The sequence below is a fragment of the Dasypus novemcinctus genome, chromosome 7, assembly GCF_030445035.2.
Source record: "Dasypus novemcinctus isolate mDasNov1 chromosome 7, mDasNov1.1.hap2, whole genome shotgun sequence".
Taxonomy (NCBI): Eukaryota; Metazoa; Chordata; class Mammalia; order Cingulata; family Dasypodidae; genus Dasypus; species Dasypus novemcinctus.
In genome coordinates, this window is record NC_080679.1 from 101,396,323 (window position 1) to 101,417,467 (window position 21,145).

Sequence of the window (21,145 nt, forward strand, 5' to 3'; positions counted from 1 at the left end):
TATGCTATTATCATTTACATTTATAGATAAGGTACCTGAAACACAGGGATTAAATAATGTGCCCACATCTACACAGCTAATAATTGGCAAGTTGGGTTTCAAACTCAAGCAATCTACAATTAACTACAGTATTTATTGAAGGGCTCATCTTAAAGCCTTATCTAATATATCTTCATATCAATTTCTGCATTATACCCTCTACCCTTCTGCAAGGTTTCTCAGGATTCCAACTGAAAGGGTCTTTGCAGATATGATTAATTAAGATGAGGTCATACTGAATTAGGGTGGGCCTGCAATTCAATATAGCTGGAATCCTTATATGAAGAGAGGGAAAGGCAGAGAGAGAGTCACATGGGGAAAAGGGAAAGTGAAGACAGAGGCAGAGATTGTAATTATGCAACTACAAGCCATGGAATGCAAAGGATTGCTGGCCAACACCAGAAGCTAGGAAGAGACAAGGAAAAAACCTTTCAGGGTTCTGAGGGAGCATGGCCCTGATTTAGATTTCTAGCTTCCAGAATTGTAAGAGAATACATTTCTGTTTAAACTACCAAGGTTGTGGTAATTTGTTATTGTAGTCTAAGAAACTAATAAACCTATGTTTGCTTTTTAAAAGGCTCCGCATTTCTTCAGTATAGCAAGTCTAATTACGCTATTGATGGAAGATTTGTTTACTCAATTATTTTCATCCCAGAGAATAATTTTAGCCTTAGTCATGTGAGTCATTGTTTAGTACTAGTCAATACCATTACTGGTTTATTCCATATAACTCTCTTAGTGGACCCTGTATTACTTTTATTTATGGTTTTAATATAATTATTCTATTTTTGTGGCAAAAAGCAGAAAACTCCCTTATTAGTCCTTATTAGGTGTGTCCAAGACACTTTCAAAAACAAAGAACCAGAGGTAATTCTAAATTCTGTCCACCAAATTCAGCCTAGTTGTTGTGCCCTTGGCATTTGTCAAAATGATCTGGATTCCAAAGAAACAGAGGTTGTCTCTATGAAAGCTGATTAGAACAAGGCTATTGAAAGTATTAATAGATGAAATATTTTCATTAAAGAAAGAAAATGAAGAAATCATTTTCTTTTTTCTAACGGCATACTCTAAAAGTGTCCATCCAATCTGGACAGGTTATTTCTTCAACTGGGACAAATAACAGGTTCGTTCTGATAGCTCACCTTTATTATCATTTGTATTTTGGGGAACACTAGTAAGTGATTTTTGTGTACAAATATGAAAGCAACTTGAGAGCTCTTTTGGGGAAAAGGAAGTACATTATGCTACATATAGTACCAAGAAAATGGATATTAACATCCTGCCAATAATAAATTTGACTTTACCTTTATCATCTTTTTAGACTTACTGATAGAGAGATAAATAACAAGCCAATAAGGTTGGCTAGTAAATGAGTGGCTGCTCATTCATTACTCTGATTCTATACAGTTTTTTCCCAACCTCAAAATTAAGGATCTTGAAAACCACGATGGATAGAGAATTCAAAGCTGAGAAAATGAAGATGTTACGGGGAAAATTAAAAAAAAAGGATTGAGAAAGTAAGGCCATGTGAATATGAAAGACCATGTTAATAAGATTACATGTTTAAATTCACTAAAATAAAAATGTGAAAAAGGACAGCAAACTAAATAATAATCAATGACAATTCATACATCTTAATTTTAGTAACTATTTTCATTTATCCTTCCATGCTTGCTAGCAGTTTTCAGGAACTTCCTCTGTGGCAGAATCACAGAAACAATTATGAAGCTATTTTGCTTTCGGAAATAATACATATACTAGTGACCATTCTGTCTGCCTCCATCCAGGTGTGCCATCTTTAGGAGTAAATGACTGGGGTTATGTTAATGCTATCTCCTTCATATCTTCTTCTTTTTTTAAATTTTTTGTCTTTATTTGATTTTTTAATGTTACATTAAAAAAATATGAGGTCCCCATATACCCCCCACCCAGTCACCCCACTCCTCCCCCCATAACAACAACCTCCTCCATCATCATGAGACATTCATTGCATTTGGTGAATAAATCTCTGAGCACCGCTGCACCTCATGGTCAATGGTCCACACCATAGCCCACACTCTCCCACAGTCCACACAGTGAGCCATGGGAGGACATACAATGTCCGGTAACTGTCCCTGCAGCACCACCCAGGACAACTCCAACCCCCGAAAATGCCTCCACATCACATCTCTTCTTCCGCTCCCTACCCCCAGCAGCCACCATGGCCACTCTCTCCACACCAATGCCACATTTTCTTAGATTACCAATCACAATAGTTTATGAACAGAATATCAGTTAAGTCCACTCTAATCCATACTCTATTCCTCCACCCTGTGGACCTTGGAATGGTTGTGTCTACTCCACATCTATATCAAGAGGGGGCTTAGATTCCACATGGATGCTGGATGCAATTCTCCCGCTTTCAGTTGTAGGCACTCTTGGCTCCCTGGTGTGGTGGCTGACCTTCTTCACCTCCATGTTAGCTGAGTGGGGTAAGTCCAATAAACCAGAGTGTAAGACATATCTTCTTATATTCTACCCTTTGCCTCTCAAAGTCCTGCTCAGTGGCCTCTCTTGCATACTTCAAACAGCATATTCCTTCTCACTGGTACCACTGCAATGCATTTTGCAATCCTAGGTTCACTTTCCCATAGCAGCCTTTATCTTTTTCATGGCTTCTTTTTAAAAATCACTACCAGTGACATCACCTTCATTTTTTCCCCTCAAACATCATTTTCCTCTTTTTATCATAACCAAAAAGAATCAGCTACATTTCCAGAAATGTAGAAATTGTTTTTCAATGCTAAGAATTTCTACAGAAGAGGAAAAAGAAGAGAAGAGATATCTACTGAAAGTATAGAAGGAATGTGGACAAGAGGCAGGGATATCAAAGAAGAAATTTAATTATCAGAGGAGTCATTACATGGTAAACTTGAAGATCCCTTTCAGCTCCATGATTCTATAACCTGTGATTAAGAATCAAAAGGATGCATCTGGAAAAAGACCTTGACCAAAAGGGGGAAATGGTAAATACAAATCAGTTTTTTTAAAAAATATATTTTTAAAAAAAGATACTTAGATTACACAAAAAGTTACACACAAAATATAAGAGGTTCCTATATGCCCTACTCCCCATACCTCCACCCTTCCCCACATTAACAATTTCTTTCATTAGTGTGGTACAAATGATTTTTTTTTTTTTTTTACAAATGATTTTTTATGGCTAAGAGATTTCAAAGTGAGTCAGGAGGTCATTTCAGGATTATGCTTATGCAAGTCTCAGCAGGATCTCATTGATTAACACTGTAAACAGTGCCTCAAACAGCAGGGCTCCTGAGGGCTCTAGAGATATACAGAAACTATAAGCAGGGCAGACAGCTTAGGAATTCAGCACCCTGTGAGTGGGCCTTACTTTGGAATTTATGCCCCCCAGTATAACAGACTTAGACTCATTTATTTCTACACCTGGTTCTTCTGCCCCTTTTATTTGAGCCTATAATTAGCACAGTACATGATGAATATATGTTCCAGAGACTTAAATCTTTGATCCGTCCATGTGCCAGTTGTGCCCTGAATTCCAGCAGAGTTGTAATACCTAATCCTCCCGTTTACTGGACAACTAACAAGGAGATGATGATGGACAACGACCATCTCAAGGTACAGAGTGTCTGCAACTGCAAGCAAGATAGTTTCATCCATCTGCCCCATGGGATCGAAGCTCCCTCTCTTTCTTTCTTTCTTTCTTTTTTTAATTTATTTCTCTCCACCCCCCCAGTTGTCTGCTCTCTGTGTCCATTCGCTGTGTGTTCTTCTGTGACCGCTTCTATCCTTATCAGTGGCACCGGAAATCTGTGTTTCTTTTTGGTACATCATCTTGTTGTGTCAGCTCTCCACGTGTGCAGCACCATTATTGGGCAGGCTGCACTTCCTTTCATGCTGGGCAGCTCTCCTTAGGGGGCACACTCCTTGCCCATGGGGCTCCCCTACGTGGCGACACCCCTGCGTGGCAGGGCACTCCTTGCGCGCATCAGCACTGCGCATGGACCAGTGCCACACGGGTCAAGGAGGCCCGGGGTTTGAACCGCGGACCTCCCATGTGGTAGGCAGACGCCCTATCCATTGGGCCAAGTCTGCTTCCCTAAGCTCCCTCTCAATTAGAAGCAGAGTGGGCCTCACCATCCCCAATCCTCAAGATTGGGGAATGAACAATGGACTAAAGTAGACTTATTATTATTCTACTATAGACATTATTATTCTAGCAATGGAAGAATTCTTATCATTGATATAAAAGCAGTGATCATCAGAGATTGTGAGAGATAGGACAGGGAAAAATAGGTGTTATATGGGGGCATTTGTGGGACAATGGAGTTGTCCTGCATGACACTGATACAGATATAGGCCACTGTATATTTTGTGAAAACCTATAAAATTGTGCGGGACAGAGTGTAAGCTATAATGTAAACTAATCCATGGTCAGTAGCAATGCTTCAATGTGTGTTCATCAATTGTAACAAATGTACCACACTAATGTTGTTGATGTGGGAAAATGTGGGAGGGGGGGAGGGAGTGGGGTATATGGTAATCTCTTGTATTTTTTATGTAACATTTATGTAATCTAAAGCTACTTTAAAAATAAAATTAATTTTTAAAAAATCTACCAAAAACAAACAAGCCAACAAGAAAGAATCAAAAGGAGTTTTATAAGCCAGCAAGAGAAGTACGTTTTAAAAAAGTATTCACATTTGTACTGTAATAAATTTATGGGATTACATGAAAAAAAAAAGCATTCACAAATAACAAAGTTGTACTGCACCCTTCTGGAGGCAGACAACAGAAACTGAGAAGCATTTAATAGTATATCATGAATTTTCTTAATGAAATTATAAACACCCTAATGAAAATAAATTCAAAGAGTAAAAAAAATTATAAACATTTTAATACAATATGACAAATTATAGACAGTAGTCATATCACTCAGCAACCTCTTATCTAACATGCTTAACAGGTCCAAGATTAAAACAAACTTTATAAACTGTTCATCAGCCAAGATAAAGAAAAAAACAAAAACCATGGGAGTGAAGCTGAAATTCTTGCCACCAAATATAAAATTACAGAAGAAATGGGATTTAGCCCAACAAAAACTGAGTTTCCTGATGATGATAAAATAGAAAATGTAGGGGCGGTGGACTTGGTCCAGTGGTTAGGGCATCTGTCTACCACATGGGAGGTCCGCGGTTCAAACCCCGGGCCTCCTTGACCCATGTGGAGCTGGCCCATGTGCAGTGCTGATGCACACAAGTAGTGCCGTGTCACACAGGGGTGTCCCCCATGTAGGGGAGCCCCACGCACAAGGAGTGCGTCCTGTAAGGAGAGCTGCCCAGTGTGAAAGAAAGTGCAGCCTGCCCAGGAATGGCGCCACACACACGGAGAGCTGACACAAGATGACGCAACAAAAAGAAACACAGATTCCTGTGCCGCTGACAACAACAGAGGCGGACAAAGAAGATGCAGCAAATAGACACAGAGAACAGACAACTGGGGTGGAGGGTGAGGAAGAGAAATAAATAAATAAATAAATCTTTAAAAAAAGGGAAAAAAAAGAAAATGTATCCATGAACCTGGACAACTGAAGAGAGAGAAAATAGAGAGAGAATGAAATGTTTTTATGAATGAAAATTAGGAGGCCCTAAAGAATATTTTCAAAATTCAATGGTACTACGATAACATTTTTGGGCATTTGACACACAAGACACTACTATCCTAAAGAAAAACACGATTACAAAGATAGATTTCATTTAACTATCATAAACCTACTTCAGTGCCTAAATGGAAATCCAGATCCAGAATATGCACCATAGGGTTTTATATATGATGGTAACAAAGTTAATAACAGCTGTACAACAGTGTATTGAACTGAACAAATTATGGGAGTGCAGAAGAAGCTTAAGCAAAAAATACTGAATCAGGAATGGCAAGCTAAGTCTTCTCAGAAGACATGCTCTGTATAAAAGCAAAAGAAAACTATATTAGTTAAAAAAATTAATAAGATATGGTAAGACTCATTAATTAGTACTTATTAATTAAGGCAATTTGAGAGAAAACTAATTAGAGGGAAATATATTTGATTTAACTTATAGAAAATTTAAAAATAAATACAAAAAATATGTACATACAGGCTAAAATTGCTCTCTTTTAGAGAATATTTTAAAGGAGCATCTTCACAATACAGCTTTGCTTTACTAAAATTGGTATATAAACTGCTAATATGCAAACATCAAATATTTTGGTTTAAGACTTTTAAAATGTTTTGTAATGTGCAAGCAACCTTTTCCCACTATTGTGGAATTGATAATGTAAAGCATAATCTTTTAATATAATGTAGAGACTATTCAAATTATTCCCCCACTCTTTCCCCCCCCAAAATTAAAAACCCATACTGAAGAGTCCTGAAAGGATTATCTTGAAGGAAGAGAATGTAATCAGGCTACCCGACAAAAATCAACATTTAGCTACACCTTGGGAAATTATTTAAAAGTTATGTATATACTTAAAAAAAGGAAGGTAAGAAAACAGTAAAACGAAAATTTCCTACACAAGTAAAACAAATTTAACAGTAATTTCCAATAGGCAAGAAAAGATAGCAGGGAGAGTGTGCCACCCATGGAAGAAATGTTAGAACTCTGGGCAAGGAGATGAAGTCTTCACATTTCAACGCACTGAAAGAATAAAATGAAAAGCAGGGAAAATGCAAATACACAGAAGAATAGGAGTATCACCCTCAGTAATATTTTGAATAAGAGGTTAAGGTGACTGGAGCATCACAGCAGCCAGCACATAGAGGAAATCGTAGACTTTCTGTAGATTTTTGGTAAAGGCACTTATAATAGCAGGTTGAAATTACAGGAGGAATTCAGTGAGCCAGCAGTAATGCCTGATTTTGTGCTGTCTGCAAAGAGCTTTCACCAAAAGACAGTATTTCAAATTCTACCAAGTATAGCTCAATATTATGCTAGCTTGCCAAATAATAGTATTTTTTTTAATAGGGAAAATAACGCTGACATACAAATAAAATCCTCACAAACAAAATAGATGTCTGGATTATGTAAATTATCTCCATGAATGAACAAAATAGGGCCATTATTGATTGAGTGATAGATATTTAGGAGATCAAAAAATGAAGTCTGAATATGAGCAAATGCAACCATAAAGAAGTTCTGAATTAGAGATTTTCCAGGTTGATAGGACTGTCCTGTCTGATATTTTTGAGCTGTACAAAAAATATCATTTTGTATCTTTCAAAGGTGATAAAATCAAAAGCTATACATATAAAATGTGAAGTATTTCCAGAAGCTTGCTTGATCCTCTGTATTTATAATGAACTAAAAAGACTACGCATGGAAATTACCCTAATGTTTAAACCTCTCTCTGAGTAATTTAACTCTTAGTACCACCTCTCATATATAGCTCTAAATGCTATTGAACTTAATGAAATATTAACTGTTCCCTATGTGGCTGGTACTTGATAATGCAGTGAGTTCCAGATGATTCCTTAGCACTAAAAACATAGCTGTACATACTTTTGCATGTGTATATATATATATATATATATTATATATATATATAAATAATGAAATGTAAGCTCTATGTAAGCATATATATATACATATAAACATAGAATCTTAACTGGGTACACAAATTGCAAATCAATATATAGAAGTAAAAGAGTATGATGGGGTTTTAGTAAAAAAATAAGAATAAAAAGTATCTATTAATAGGTTGCTTGCAATAGAACACCTAACCATTAGCAACTGAAGCAAAACATAATACATATAGAAAATAAAAATAACAAATTACCTCAAAGCAGTCATCATGTTAGCAATAAATGATTTTATATTAGGTTGAACCATGTGAAACTGCCCTTTTTATCATTTGAAAAAGGCTGAATATTGATAATTTCATGTGGTTCAAAATAAAATATTAGAGTTAACATATTTAATTAATTAGATTCTATGAAATAATGTGATAGAAACCAAAAACCAATATATCCATTCCTTAAATTCTGTAATTTAAAGAATTTTTCTACCATACAAGAAAAGTGAAAGAGGAGTAAAGGGAGTAAATACTAGCAGTGGTTTATGTTGCACTGTGATTATGAAATTAAGAGAGTGGATTTTCAGCAAATTACGCTATGCAAATTATTAGATAAAAAATGTTGTTTTATAATTCTTGATGTAGTTTGAGAATATGTAACAAAAGGAAGGTTATGAATGAGAGCAGATTCACATTTGGAAAACAGCATATTAACAATTCCTTTATCTGCAATAACTTAAACATTTTGGCCCAAGTAAGGGTAAGTGAGAGTTTCCTCCTCCAAATTATTGCAAGTTCATAATTTTCTAAAAAATGGTTACATATAAATAAAGATAATCTATGTTAACTGGCAATCAGTCAATGTAATTAAGCATTAACATATACTGATGTAATAATAGCAGAAATCATCAGAATTTTCAATTTTACCTAATCCTCAAAAATCTTAAAAGAATTCATAAAAACAAATATAGAGACAGCACTTTTAATTAAATATATAAACATTTTAACATTAGGTATATAAAATTATCTAATTTTGATATAGCTATGTTTGGTCAGAATGAACAAGTGTATCAATACCAGACGTTAAAATACTATAACAAAATAATACTACAGTACAATACAATAGAAAATTTCCAACCGGCTGGAAAATGTCCACTGCTTCAATCTCTCCACACATATTGCCCCCTGCCACTATGCTAGTGACACTTCCCCCAATCCCCCATTCAAAGATTTCACCATGGTCTAACCACCTGGCACAGAAAGGGGCCTCTAACCCTTGGTATCCACTCTGATCACTTGGAGATAGACAGACTAAATATATGGTAGCAGCTCTACTACTTGACTGAATCACTGGACTTTTCTTTTTAACTTCCTCCTTTGTAATGGAGTTATTATTATCTTTTTATAAAAAAATAATTAATTAATTAATGTCCCTGTCATCATCCCCTGGCTGTTCTCTGTGTCCATTCGCTGTCCATTCTTTTGTGTCTTCTTGTCTTCTCTTTAGGCGGCACCAGGAACGAGAGGCGCTCAATCTCTTGTGCCACCTCAGCTACCTGGTCTGCTGTGTCTCTTACTGCTTTTCCTCTGTGTCTCTTTTTGTTGCTTCATCTTGCTGTGCCAGCTCTCTGTTTAGGCCAGCTTGCCACAGGGGTCAGCACCTCTGTACGGGCCAGCACTATTGCACAGGCCAGTAAGCCACTTAAGCCAGCTTGCTGCATGGGTCAGCACTCAGCGTGGGCCAGCTTGCCTTTACCAGAAGGCCCCCGGAATCAAACCCTGGACCTCCCATATGGTAGACAGGGGCCCAGTTGCTGAGCCACATCTACCTCCCATCACTATTCATCTTATAGGGCTGTTTGTAGATTACATAAAATGACATAAGGTGCTTAGCACACAGTAGACAAACCATTTACTTTTCGCTCCTTTTGACAGAAACTTAGTAAATACTACATGGAAAAATGGGCATAAACTAGTCCTTAATTTACAAATGGATTGTGTTTCAAACATTCATTTTTAAAGCTAGCAGTCTGATAACTAGAATGTGTTTCCCACAATAATCATTATACAAAAGATGTTTATGCATCTCAACTATTCAATAAATTCCAATTTAACCCATATTGTACTGTTCTCATGTATGGAAAAATTAGACAAAACATTTACTGAGCACTCACTACATGGTAGGTATTTTTCTAAGCATTTTACATTTAAGTTGTTTAATCCTCAAAACAATCTTTTAAGGTAGTGGTCTTTTATCATCCCATTTAACAGATGAAGGAAGTGAGGCAAAGGAGGTGAAGTAATGTAATCTAAGTGGTACAGCTAGGCAGTGGCAGAGTCAAGATTAGACCCAAGGATTGGGCTCCAGGGTCTCTGCTATTTGAATCATAAAACATACATAAAAATCAAAATATTTAGAAAAAATACATGGTAGTTCCTCAACTTGTGATAGAAACAAACTGGTCAAATAAAGCAAGAAGTATAACTGAATTTATTTTACATGCTTGTATGCTGAGGAAAAGCAGGCTGAGGAGTCTTAAGACTTGGGGAGATATAAAATGGACTCTGGGGAAGTGGACTTGGCTCAATTGTTAGAGCCTCCGCCTACCACATGGGAGGTCCAGGATTCAAACCCAAGGCCTCCTGACCTGTATGGTGAGCTGGCCCACACCCAGTATTGATGCTCGCAAGGAGTGCCCTGCCATGCAGGGGTGTCCCCTCTGTAGGGAAGCCCCACGTGCAAGGAGTGTGCCCCGCAAGGAGAGCCGCCCCAAGCAAAAAAAGTGTAGCCTGCCCAGGAGTGGCCCTGCACACATGGAGAGCTGACGCAGCAAGATGATGCAACAAAAATGAGACAGTTTCCCAGTGCCTCCAGATAATGCAAGCAGATGCAGAACACACAGAAAATGGACACAGAGAATAGACATCAGGGGGGAAGGGGAGAGAAATAAATAAAAATTAAATTAAAAATAAAATAAAATAAAATGGACTCTGTCTATTATCAAAGGCTTGAAATGCTGCTGTCATTGGGTTTTCATCATAGCTAATATTTCTAAGAGTATGGTTTATCTTTCCTTTTCTTTTTTCATTTATCTGTCATTGGCTCTTACAAAATGTGACTTAGAGGTGGGAAATACAGCAGGGAGCTTGGTGTCCCTGACATGGGCTTGATTTCTCTATCTTCCTTCAGAGAAAGTATCTTTTTAAAGACAGGTTTCCAATAGGCCTTAGCCTACTAGCACTAGCCTGAACTACCAATACTTGGCTATCAGCAGTGACCAGACTCTAGCTTGGCAACTTTCCCAAAGATCAACAGAATGAGCATATTTGTTCCAGTCACCTCCTGACTCCCATTCCCTTCAGACTAGGCCAGGTCCTCCTTTTCTCTGAGTCTCTTCTGAATGCTCCACACCTGTTTCTGGCTTTAGAAGACAGCTTTAAATTCAGTTTTTGCTGTGCTAAAATTGTTTCCATTCTAATGTCCTCACTTTTTAGATTACTCTTAATACTTTCACTTGAACATTTTAATTCATTGTACTTTTAGCATTAAACTGGCTAATCAGCAATTTATTCATTTATTTGGCCTCTGATTATTAGTTTCCAGTGTCTTTGGCTCTTATTATTTTACCACTTGCATTGTTTTCAATTCTTTAGCATTTTTAGGTGCCCTTAAATATTTATAGCTGAGCATTTTAAGAGTATTAAGGTTTGCTTTAATTTAGACCATAGATTTCAATAAACTTTTAGTTAGAATTACTTTCAATTTTTTGGTTAAAATGAATTTTGCCTTACTTCCAGTGTTAGGATTTTACTGTTTATATTGATTTTAGTATTTTAAAACTATGTTTAGAATTTTAATAAATGGGTGGGCATATTAGGCCCTTTTACTCACATCTCTGTTTCTACTAGTATTTGATGGCTAGTGATTTTAAAAATAATGGGTTACAAAAATGGTAAAGGATATTTCATACTAAATATTTTTACTCCCAAACAATCTCACATGGATTATCTCTATAACTGTCAATTTTCTCTAAACAATTTATCTTAACAGTATAAAAATAAAACCAGCCTAGATGTATACACTTAATATACTTGAGAGGTACAGGGAAACTGAAAGGGGGATGGGGAAAATGATAAGAGAAGGGAAGGGACAGTGTAAGGTGTATTACAAAGCCAACTATCACAGAGGCCATCTGAAGCTTCATTCCCTGGGGAAAACAGACAAACAGTAAATAAAACACATGCCTCAAAATTAGTCGAATTCTGGAGCGAGGAAGCTGAAGTATTAAATGCTGAAGCCTATCAATCACTGATTAAGGTCTTCCCCCAGTGGTTTCCATTAGCTCAGAGATGGCCCTGTGGCTCAGATGCTGCCTTTGAAGGCTGGTGTGCACAAAAATGGTAAGGCGCTCCAAGAGCATTTGGGATGAGCACCCACATCATCTACTACATTAGCAAAACCATTAAGTACCTCTACTCACCACAGTGATCATCCTGACAAAGTAAATTTAGTCCTGAATGTTGGTAACCAGTTTTAACTGGTTACTGAAAGTATGCTTATAAATATCTAAGTATTATTAGCAACAACGTAGTTTGTAATGTGTCAATTCAAAATACTAACAAAATAGAAGCTTGGTAGTAGGATACTGGGAAACAGTAAGTTCAAGGAATAATATTAGCCTATGGTCTCACTCTTACAAGAAAAATCTTCACAGATCTCCACAGTAGCCTAAACTATAATAAAGGCAAACACCAGAATAAGGATCAAGTATGAGAAATGTTACTTCCAATGATTTCAGTCTGGCTGTTTCTCTAGTAAATGTTTACATCCCTATTGTAACTTAAAGGCAGATGCTATACAAAGTCAAGTACTTATTATAGTCATTTGGGGGCCACTGCCTTTACAAAGGCAGTAGCCACCAGAGATTCTGAGGGGAGGGAGAGGGAAGAATAGGTGAAATATGAGGGCATTTTCAGGACATTGGAATTATCCTGCATTACACTGCAATGATGGATACAGGCCATTATACATTTTGTCATAACCTACAAAATTGTGCAGGACCAAGTGTAAACTACAATGTAAACTATAGTCCACAGTTAGTAGCAATGCTTTGTTATGTGTTCATCAATTTTAACAAATGTACCACACTAATGAAGGATGTTAATGTGGGAAAATGTGGGAGAGGGAGGGAGTGGGGCATATGGGAGTACCCTATATTTTTAAGATAACACTTATATAATCTAAAGCTTTAAAATTAAAAAAATTAATTAAAAAAATAAAGGTCATTTGGGGGATCCACAAATACTTTACTGAGTAGACAATATTCCCCCACCCAACCAAGTAAAATTTTTCTTATTGTTTTTAATTCTTCCTCAGCTTTAAAGCCTTTCTTGGTTTCTCTTAGTATCTGTTGACTTGATTTTTAGAGCTCCCTTCTTTTGGACTGTTCCTAATATCTATACATATACTTCATGGGTCAGAGGCAGTGCTTATGAGGAGGGCTCAGTTCCAAGGTCCTGGACATTGCCATGACTTCAAAGCTCCTCCACTCAATGGGATGACAAGTCTGACCTTACTCAGTGTCTCCCTGGATGAGAAGTTACAGTCAACTGGATAGTTAAAACACTGGATGCCTTAGCCTTGAGCCCTGTGGGCCAGATAGGGGCCTCTCTGGTCATATACTGCTTACAGATGTGGGTTTACTAAAGAGTGGTGATCCTTAGAAACAGAAACATATCAGTGAAAAGGTTCAGTATATGTAAATTGTACAGGTGTGAAAGTGATTTGTGGTTGTGATTATAATTTTGCAGAGAATATAGAGATAAAAAGGTGGGAAGCAGCAGTGTGAGTGTGGAAATGAGGAAATGACATTTTTCCTTAAATTGCACTATGCTATAAATCATACTATTTGGGACAATTACACATGCATTTACTTCCTCTGAGTTATATTTCACAACATATTCATCCAACATTGGCCTGCTGCTACTGTAGAGAGTGGTGCCCCAGAATTTGTCAGGATACTTCTGCCATTACACACTGTGGCTTTCTATGGTTGCCACCTTACTTTTAAAGTATATGTGTGTGAGGATGGGAAAAACAGCAGGAAATGAGAAGGCAGGGTAATCTACACAAGAAAACCTTTTCTCTACACAATAGAACCTGGGAAAGAAATATAGTGCATAAAGCAGTAAACAGTTAGGGAAAAATTTTTTAAACAGAATTTTGTATATTCTGAAAAGACCAGTTTGAAATATGAAATTATATGATACCATTAACAACTCCTAAGTTAAACAATCATCTCAAATTTTAATAATAAGAATAGAAATTTACAGTTAGAAGGAACCTTTGGAGTTTCTCAGACTGTCTTTATTTTCAAGGTGAGACATAGAGCTAAAATGTTAACTTGCCAAAGGTCACAGTCAGTGACAGAAGGGCCAAGACTCAATTCTCCACATTTCCTCTTGGAAATCCTATTCACAAATAATTTTAAGGTATTATTACATAGTTTTTGTTTTTGTTTTTTGCAATTTGCAAAGCTTTCATTTGAGAAAATAAGTGGATTTAGCTACATATTAAAAATTATGTTTTGACTATATTCTTAACAATTTTATTAACACAAAAAGATGTCTGAATTAATGCAATTCCATTTAAATTTAGAGCAGGTCACCAGTCTCAAAGAAACAGCCATGTTCTAAAGGGCTTATCTTCTAAATTAAGCCAAGCAAGGTAGAGGGTGTATTAGCCAGCCAAAGGGGTGCTGATGCAAAATACCAGAAATTGGTTGGTTTTTATAAAGGGTATTTATTTGGGGTAGGAACTTACAGACACCAGGCCATAAGCATAAGTTACTTCCCTCACTAACATCTATTTTCAGGTGTTGGAGCAAGATGGCTGCCGATATCTGCAAGAGTTCAGGCTTCCTGGGTTCTTCTCTTCTAGGGTTTTGCTTCTTTCTGGGTTCAGGGTTCCTCGCTTCCTGGGGCTTGCTTCTGTTTCCTCTGTGAGCTTACTTTCTGGGTCTCCAGCTTAAGGCTTCAGCATCAAACTCCAACATCAAAAACCCTCAACTCTGTCCTTTGCCTTGCCTATTATCTGTGAGTCCCCACCCACCAAGGGTGAGGACTCAACGCCCTAATGACACGGCCCAATCAAAGCCCTAATCATAACTTAATCATGCCCAGGTACAGACTAGATTATAAACATAATCCAATATCTATGTTTGGAATTCAAAACCTATCAAACTGCTACAATGGGGAAAGGGGACATGATACATTAAAAAAAAATTACCCTAGCATTCTAACCCAAAGTTTCCCCCTCCACATTTCATGTTTTTAGTAAGTTTTTCATTATCTCCAAAACTACATATAAATTATATGAAAAAAAAACACACAAAAAAAACAGTTCTATGGTTGTTTCTCAGTCCTTAAAAGGTTTTTGAGCAACAATATACTACTACTGTATTTCATTAAGAAACCTTCTGTGTAGAATTTGTTTCCTTCGATGTGAAGCAGGCTGAACAACATTCCAGTTTTCAAAAAGCCTGCTCAGAATGAAGACCAAGATGTAGGATACAGGCCTCCCTAAACTAGTCTGGATCCAGCTGAGGGAAAGGCCCATTTGCAGTAAGAGATATAGTAAGCACGGTTATATTATCACAAATGCAAAATGGATTAGTTTTATTAAACATGAAATAGTTTTTGAGAGAAAAACATAACAATTTAATGTTATTCATATCAGTTTCTACTGAAAAATGTGTTTTAAATTTCTGCTTTGAAGGCTGGGAGAAAATCTTCTTCTTACCATGATTGCTATCTACTGGCACAATAACATACAGAAATGTATAAGATCTGCATTAGCAATATAGTTCTTTGTTCAAAATATCATTACCAAAATAGAAATTGTATGGGAAGCTCAGTGATGTGTATGGTGTGAATTCGTTCTGAAATTCTCTTCTATATGGGTTCCTCTGGTTTCCAGTGCTATCAGACAATACCGTCCTTTCCCCAGATGACTAAGATGACTAAGATGATGTGATTGCTGAGAACCTAGTTCCATTTACTACATTATTTTAGTTCCTAATTCCAAAATAGCAAATTACAAAAAAATTTCTATGCATAACTTCAGAGTTTTTGGATTTCAGTGATTTCCTCTTTAACGGAGTAATGCAGTTCTCCTATGGAAGAACTAGTGCAATGACCAAGTGTCTCTTAGCAGATGTTTCTATTTCCTAATGTATTCATATATGGAGGGATTTTAGTTTAAATCAGAGAAGACCACTCCTCAATAAATCATATTATTATAATGTTCAATTTTGATCATATTATAGTAAAAGGAACTAAGTTCCTAGGGAAGTTTTTAGAGAGAGATCCTAAGTTTTGGGGCTTTTCAAAATAACACCTGTAAAATCCATTTCAAAGACATCTTTTTCAAGTAAATATTAACTAGAATTCAATGGGAAGTGGATTTGGCTCAATGGATACAGCATCCGCCTACCACATGGGAGATCCAAGGTTCAAACCCAGGGCCCCCTGACCCATGTGATGATTGGGTCCATTCATAGTGCTGATGTGCGCAAGGAGTGCTGTGCCACACAGGGTGTCCCCCATGTAGGAGAGCCCACGTGCTAGGAGTGCACCCCATAAGGAGAGCTACCCAACGTGAAAAAGAGCAGCCTGCCCAGGAGAGGCGCCGCACACACAGAGAGCTGATGCAGCAAGATGATGCAACAAAAAAAAGACACAGATTCCAGGTGCCGCTGACAAGAACACAAGGAGACACAGAACACACAGCGAATGGACACAGAGAATAGAAAATTGGGGAGGGGGAAGCGGGGGAGGGGAGGGAAATTTAAAAATAAATAAATAAATCTTAAAAAACAAAAAAATTCAAGTCACAGTTTTGTTTCCTGGGGAAGAACAGAGTGCATCCATTTAAACATGGTACAAAATTAGTGCACAGGATGTCAAAATTTAATACAAGCCTGTCTTTTACCCTATAAATGCTTTGGGCACTTGTGACAGCAAATTCCCTCACTACTGTGAAGAAAGATGACACATCCAACTAGGCTAAAGAGTAAAGTGTGAAGTGTGTCTGTCAATATTAAATTAAATTCATACATCTATGAAATGACTGATATAGTGGGAGAAGTCATAGGGAAAGTTTAACCACAAGGGCTCAGTCCTACCTGTATGGCATGTTACTGATAAGCATATACTTTGGTTATTATCTGAGAAGGTATGGCGCTTTGAGGTTTACTGAGAATCTGACATTCCTGGTTTTCTACTTCCACGTCTGTACTATAAGGTCTTGTGAGGGAAAACAATTACGTTAAGGGAAAATTACACATCATATATATTTTAAATTCTCCACTCTGCCTACCTACTTACCTACCCTCCTTCCTTTATTCCCTCTCTTTCTTAATTCAGATAGGTATTAAGTATGACAATGCTTACTTCTCCAAAGAGATTATAGAAAGAAATCATTAGCACTAGTTTAGCACTAAAATTTAAATATTATGACTAAAATATATCTCTAAAGAAATAACAAGTGCTCACTTACCAAACACCCTTTCCTGCATTGTTATTATAATCTGGCTGTAGAAGCCCCAATTTATTAATACCAATGTAGATAGCTCTATATAGGTACAGTGTGATCTGATTGTTATTTAGCCTTCCATGTTGTTAGCATTACATGTATGTCATAGATCCTCTATGAAACTAATATTGAAGAAGATAACTAGATCTTCTGTTAATTCAATTAACATTTGGAACCCCTAATATACATGAAACATGAAACATGTTTTAGGGGCTACTGGGTGTTATTTAAGGAAAACAAGGAGATGGGAATATTGAATGACTATAAATCACAATAAAAGTAGAGATATAAACAAAATGCCATGGAAGCAAGAGAAGGGAGAGATTAGTAACTCCCTTGGAATTAAAGAACTGACATAAAGCAAATTAAATTATGTTGGACTGAGAGTCAGGGCACAATAGTAAACACCTTAGACTCAAGACCATCTCTACTTATCTACTTATAACTTAATGAAAAAATTACAAATTCTTTCTGCATATCCTTTTCAAATATATCTACTATAACACATTCTAAGTCTTGGAATGATCCCACTCATCATCTCCCTGTTGCATTGCATATGCCCCCTGAAAATGCTATCACCTTTAGGAAGCTCCCTTACATCATTCCTCCCTCCAACATTATTTACTATTAGTGTACATTTACATAACTACATTAAACTTTGGGCATTGTACAGAGGTTCTTTTACCTGTATTCATTCATTTGATGCTCCCCATCAAGCGATGCACATTAGCTCTGTATACTAGTAGAAAGAGCTAAGACTTAGAAGCAGGACACAATTATTTGAGTCTCAATTTATGACATGTATTACCCAGAAGAAGCCAATGGGCCTTTCTGTTTCTGCATCTGTACAGTGGGTATGAAAACAGTTTTTACTCTGAAATCTGAAGATTACATGAGGTAATGGATGTGAAAATACCTAGTACAGGGTCAGACACAGAGTAAATATTATATAAATTTGGTGCTCCAAGCTAGCTCAAAAAACTTATTTAACCCACTTGTTACAAAGACAATATATATCATATATATATACCATTAAGTAAAACCTCTCAATTCAGTATGCAAGTAAAAATTTTTCCTGTCTTGACTCTTGATACCATGATTGTTAAAATGCTCTGAGTTTAATGACAAGACCACTATGAAAATCAGAGTCTTCATGTCTGAGGGTCTCAATGCAGAACTAATTTAAAAAAATACCAATTAAAAACCCATCATTTGAACCTTTGGGACAATGTCTTCTATGTTCTTAAGGAGCTCAAGAAACACTTTAAAATTTTCTTCCAGTCTTTCTCTATGCAAGCTTGTTTTGCAAAACTGTCCAACTATGTAATTTTGATTTCAATTGTTTTTTATTTAAAATTTTATTTGGAGCATCCCCCCACATCACTAAAAAAATTTTAGAAGTATTATCTGTCATGGATGCATAGTATTTTAGCATATTTCTGTGAAATATTTTACACTGATTCTAAAGTTTTGATATCATATATAATGCTATATTGAACATTCTTATTTATAAATATTTATACATTATTTATATAATAATATACATTTCCATAGGATGAATATTTTTGAGGTATTAGTGAGTAAAAACATTTTTAAAGTTTGCAAAACATATTGTTAAACTGCCTTCCAAAAATAAAAGGTAGACCAAGTTACATTTTCACTAGTGGTATACAATAGCCCAATTCACAGCACACTTATGTTTCAGTTGTAAGTTTGTATATATAAGTATTAAAAAACTAACAGGGAGATAGGTATAATAATATATATTTTTTCAAATTCAGTAATTAATAGGAATACTTTTAGCTTTTTAAAATACTTGCCATCTATATCTCTTCCTTTCAGAACTGTCCACAGTAATATAAGAATTCTAGGTTGTTATCCTATGAGGCACTTGCAGTAGTTTTTGGGGCGAGTGCTTTAAACACTTCTATGTAAGGGATACCCAAAATTGGGCAAGAAGACAGACATAAATCAAGGTCTCTGGAAATTCCTGGAAGGCAAGTTTTATGGTTTTAGGGACTTACTCATTTTGGTAAAATCATTACATTTATTCCACTATTCCAATATTTTTAAGTAATGAATTGTATATGATAAAACACAAGGCTTTTAAAATAGTAATGAGAAATGGAAATTTTACAACATTATTATAAGAATACAAAAAACAAATATTTTGATATAAATAAAATTAATTTACAAAATTTAAATATTTAATGCTGACCAGATGACCCTATGTGACCAAATAGTAAAGGAATATTAAAGGCATAAAAAATGCAAAAATAATGTAGTAAGTATAACAGGGAACGTTTTTGAAAGCCAGAGTTAAAAATCCTGCTAAAATAAGAATGCTACACCTTCAGATTCTTTAAAGATGCATTTCATATTCATATATCCAAACGAATTGAGCAGGGTAATCTCCTTTGCTAATGCTGTATACAACTACTTGCTAGGCCACATGTGACAGCGAATATGGAATACCTTCCAAGGAGCTAAAAACTGGGCTAGGTCTGGAGACACAGTAGTCAATAAATTAGATAAGGTTCCTAACTTCATCAAGTTTACATTACAGCAATGTTGAAGGTCATTCGATAAATAATAAGTGTGCTAAGTAGAATCACAATCATTTAAGTAATCTATAAACTAATGTTAATTATTTCCTATAAATAATTCTTTCTCATTGTTTTTTGGTCAAAATTAACTGAGTCTTTCTTTATATTAACTAAATTTACCCAAAATTTATTAAGGGGAGCTAAGTACCAGTAGACTATGCTAGGGGCTAAAGATACAGAAACTAAAAACAAAAACAAAATCCACAGACCCTCAAAGACCTCACAGAGAAGAGGAACTTAAGATATACACAAACAGTTACAGACTGCAATAAATGTAATGAAAACATCTCACAGAAGTAGGTGGTAGCACAGAAGAGGAAATGATTAGCTCAATTTGAGTTTCCAGAGAAAGACATCTCAGATGAAATTTGAAGGACATATACAAATTTGTGAGGTTGGTAAAAGCCAAAGAGCACTTGAGCAATGGCTAAGGCCTACCAAGGGGGGAATTAAAAGCAATTCTGAAAAAAAAAAAAAAAAAAGCAATTCTGCACTGCAAGTACACAAATGTAAGAATGGGACATATGAGATCTGATACTGAAGAAGCAGAAACCAGAGTAAAGTACATTGTGTGCTAAGTCATGGAGCTTAAACCTAACAAAGGCCAATAGGGAATCATCGGTAGGTTTTAATTCTGGGAGAAAAGTGATTATCTTCAAGGTTTTAAAATTTGTTATTTATTTTTTTGTTGATAGCAGTTACAGGTTTACACAAAAATCATGCAGAAAGTACAGGGTTGCCATATACCCTCCTCTCACATGCTTTTCCCTATTAATAATATTTTGCATTAGTGTGGTACCTATGAAACACTATTATTATAATGCTACTAATAATAGCCCAAGCTTTCTTTAGGGTTCACTCTAAGTTATATATAATTCTATGGGGTTTGTGTGTGTGGTGTACATGGTAACTTATACGCAATCTAAAATTTCCCTTTTTATTACTATTCAAATATACAATTCAGTGATAATTAATTCACAAAGCTGACTCTATTATGATCATCCCTTATCAAAATTTTTCCATCACCACCCGAAGAGAAACTCCACACCAATTAAACATTAACTCTCAATACTACTCCCTCACCCAGACCCTTGGAACCTGGAATTTAATTTCTGAATTTCTGAATTTGCTTCTTTCATACAAATGATATATACTATTAGTCCTTTTGTGTCTGGCTTATATCACTCAACATGATTCCTTCAAGGTTCATCCATGTTGTCATATTTGAAAGTCAGAGTTATTATTCAGCCATAAAAAGGAATGGAGGAAAGCAGACTTGGCTCAGTGGTTAGGGCATCCGTCTACTATATGGGAGGTCTGTGGTTCAAACCCTGGG

The 21,145-nt window shown here is 36.1% G+C and overlaps 1 protein-coding gene across 20 annotated transcripts in view; it reads right to left on the bottom strand.

The window, feature by feature from the left end:
- The window catches only part of MBD5 (methyl-CpG binding domain protein 5), a 438,647-nt gene that overhangs the window by 257,774 nt on the left and 159,728 nt on the right, over positions 1-21,145 (bottom strand). The window lies entirely within an intron of this gene.